This window comes from Neofelis nebulosa, chromosome 2 (assembly GCF_028018385.1).
Source record: "Neofelis nebulosa isolate mNeoNeb1 chromosome 2, mNeoNeb1.pri, whole genome shotgun sequence".
Lineage (NCBI taxonomy): Eukaryota > Metazoa > Chordata > Mammalia > Carnivora > Felidae > Neofelis > Neofelis nebulosa.
Window position 1 is genome coordinate 213,006,856 of NC_080783.1, and position 3,767 is coordinate 213,010,622.

General features: G+C 47.2%; 1 protein-coding gene across 3 annotated transcripts in view; it reads right to left on the reverse strand.

The window, feature by feature from the left end:
• The window catches only part of AADACL3 (arylacetamide deacetylase like 3), an 81,301-nt gene that overhangs the window by 43,562 nt on the left and 33,972 nt on the right, over positions 1–3,767 (reverse strand). The window contains exon 1 of one of the 3 annotated variants that reach the window (XM_058719015.1): positions 2,130–2,799. The exons of the other annotated variants lie outside the window; for them this stretch is intronic. The gene's annotated coding sequence lies outside the window, so the exon portion shown is untranslated. Of the gene's footprint in view, positions 1–2,129; positions 2,800–3,767 lie in introns of those variants that run through there. 3 annotated transcript variants of the gene reach the window in all.

Below are 3,767 nucleotides of genomic sequence, written 5' to 3' on the forward strand. Positions count from 1 at the left end.
AGGCGTACAGCAAGAATGTTTTTCCTCTCCTATGTCATGAAAAACAATCTCCACTGGCGCTAATGCTTGCCAGGGAGACACTAAAATTCAGCACCTAGTTTCATGACTGTGGCTCCAACCATCCAAGACTGAGGAACGGCCATGAACCCTGAGCTGTCCCAGCATCTTGAACTCTCATCTCCCACACCAAAGGCTCTTTCCTAACCAACGAACAATACCTTTGCTCACATGAGCGATGCCTGGGTCTGGAATTGTACACTCATTCTGCCCTACCCCGGCAGGACCACCATGCACGCCCCCTTCTCAGTTTCTAGTACATACAAACTCCTAATTATTTCCCAGAGTTAAATTCTCCATGAATTTCTTCACTGTCGATGGCTCCCTTGCCTGACAAATAAGCGAATCCAGAGCTCATTTTGATGGTCACTGTATAGGCCATTGTCTTTCCTTTAACAAGCCCTCAGTACAGTGCCTGGCACATAATAAATGCTCAATAAACATTAGCCAGCACTGTTATCCTATGTAGCCCTATGCATTGCCCTCCCTAAGCCCCTCTTATCTGACCTCAGGTTCTCATCCCCTTAGCAGGATGTGGGCCTTAAGCAAAACTTTAACCATTTCATTGCCAATAGGAAAATGCAGGGCAGAAGCCAAAACTTCACCAGGTGGCTGATGGGAGGAGGGATGTGCCTACCAAGAACCCACACACACCGACTCTCAGGCCCAAGATGCACCAAGTGGTAAGAAGGGTCTGCAGCAAAGCAACCCCGATGCTCTTTTTCCTGGACTGTGAGCTGAGGAAAAACTCTCACCTGGAGAAGACCTAGTGAAACCCTCTCACCTGTAGACCTTGTAATTCATAGGGTGGCTCCAGGGCCTGTCTCTCCCTCACAGGAAGAGGCTTTGGCAAATTCAAGATGTCTCCATGTAAAGGGTCAGATTTCCACCTGGGAAGACTTTGGCCCTGAGGGAGTGGAGACCTGGCACCTTGTCCACAGGGGAAGGTGTGCTTAACCACAACCATCTGGTCGGGAGATGGGCTGCCAGAGTGGGGGGTAGGGGGAGCCTTCGGGGTGATGAGCCCAAACCCCAGCTTGGTTCCTAGGAGACTGGGAACCTTGCAAAAGTCACATCAGGTGCTCTGTGGCCCTCAGTTGTAAAATCAGAGATAAGAGAGCTGGCCTATGTGCCACATTCAGCCTGGGTGAGAAAGAACAAATCCCAGGCTGTGAGGTAGTCAACCACCCCATTCTCACCTCTCCTCTTATTCACTGGCCCGATCTTCTCAAGTTAAGGACTCAGCTTCATCACGATTCCTTTTATTAAACATGTTTTTTAACTTTCTGTATTCCGATGCTTTGGCATCTAGGGCCCAACTGACCTAGAAGCGACTGTCCCTCCCAAGGTTAGTCAAATCCTAAAGATAGTAAATAACCCACTTGGGACTGCAATTTTCAAATATAAACCAGCTGATTCAGAGCCACCACTCCCCAACTACCTTCTGTCCCCAGCTGTCACACTCTGGGCCACTCTTCCCTTCCCCCAGTCATGACCAAGGTCAGGTGCCAGACAACTAGGCGAGACATCAGATAACTAGGGACAGCCCTTGGGCCCCAGAACCCACTGAAGTTACTCGAAACAACCAATCTTTAACCTGCTTACCCTTTCTTTCCTGCTCCTCCCCATGGAAACCACAATAAAGGCTCTTGCTTGCTGTTCCCTATCTCCTTCTGTCTCCTGACTGACCATGGTGCCTCTCCATGTGGACCCACAACACTATTGTGACTCCTGGGTCAAAGTGGGGGCTTCCTGTACTCAGGAGATAGGCAAGGTCTTCCTCAAGTCCAACTCACAGTGCATCCATTGGTCCACAGACTCACGTTTGTTATACCCCTACTTCCTGAATGCATAATTGGAGTAGATATCCTTGGAAACTGGCTGAGTCCCCACATTGGCTCTGTGATCAAAGTCTGGGGTAGGAAGGGCTAAATGGAAGGCAGTGGATCTTCACCATCCCCCCCCCCCAAGATAGTAAACCAGAAGCAGTGCTGAATCTCACAGGGACCGCAAAGGCTGCTGTCATCCTAAAACACTTGAAAAAACACTTGTCACACCCCAGTGTAACTCACCAGCTTGCATTGTGCAGAAGTCAGGTGGATCTTGGAGGATGACTATGAATGATTCTAAACTTATTCATGCAGTGACTCCAACCCCAGCTGCTCCCCCAGCTGTCATTCTTTCTTGGAGCCCACAAACACAGCTCCTGGCACTTGGTATGGAGCCATGGCCCCAGCCAACGCCCTTTTGTCCATACCATCTTGTAAGGAATATAGGTTTCATTTGCCTTTATCTGACAGATCCAACAGTATACCTTTACGGTCTCTCATCAGGGCTTTGTCAATTCTCCCGCTTGCAAGAAAGTCTATAGTGTGATACCTATAGAGAACATTTGTGACAGCATACAGTGTGCAGAGGTCACAATCATGGCACCAAACATCACAGTGGTCCCTTGCATTGGTGACATTGTGCTGATTGGATCATCTGAACACAGAGTGGAAGGCACTTTAGATTCTGTATTAGTCAGGGTCCAGCCAAGAGACAGAAAAGGGGAGTCACAGATATAGTGAATCCCTAGGGCAAGATCCAGATTTTATTTTAGAGGACATGGCCATGGCTAACTGGAAAGGGTGTCAAGGAAGCCATGCATGGGTAAATGCCTTATTGGTGGCATTCTGCTGTACAAGTGCCCAGGAAAGCTGCTGACCACTTGAGTGTGATGGTCGTCATGTACTGTAGGAGCCAGGCACCAGAGAAACCATCCACCGCAGGACCCATATGCTGGAAAAACTGAATACTGCAGGAGCCCAGTGCCAGAAAAGTCATTTTAAAAAAATTTAATGTTTCTTTATTTTTGAGGGAGAGAGAGAGAGAGAGAGAGAGAGAGAGAGAGAGAGAGAGCATGAGCAGGGAAGGGGCAGAAAGAGAGGGAGACACAGAATCTAAAGTGAGCTCCAGGCTCTGAGCTGTTAGCACAGAGCCCGATGTGGGGCTTAAACCCATGAACCATGAGATCATGACCTGAGCTGGAGTCGGATGTTTAACCGAGCCACCCAGGTGTCCCTAGAGAAACCATTCTTTGGCAGCAGAAGTCTGGCCAAGGGAGTGCACCAGAACCAGGAAGAGTCTCCATCTATTTTCAGTATTCCTCCAGCATCCTCTACTGACAAACCTGGTGGCAAAGGGGAAATATGTAAAGGGCATATCAAGAACTGTGAAATAGGTATGAGATTTTATTCTACTTGCAGACAACCCAGCTAGCCTGCCCCAGTGTCATGGACACTGTCAGGAAACATATGATACCTTGTGCAGATTCAAAGACTTGTATGACTTCCGGCACAACCACCAAAACATACTGTATCTTAGCTTCTACTCACCTTGGCTCTGAAGTCCCAGAGCTTCTGACTTTTGATCTCAGGGTCATGAGTTCAAGCTCCCTATTGAGTGTGAAGCCTACTTTAAAAATAATAGTAATAAATTTTAAAAATTAGTAAAGCAAACTAGAGAAAAGAGAATGTGATTAAGAGAATCAAAAGAGAGAGAAAATACATTTACAGTACTGGGCTGTAAAAAGTCCACATATAAGCAGACTGGAGCAGTTCAAACCAATGTTGTTCAAGGATCAACTGTATAAGAAAGAATGCCTGACTCATCTTTTCCCATTAATTTTTAAATTTTTTTTAAACATTAAATTTGAGGGCATCTGGGTG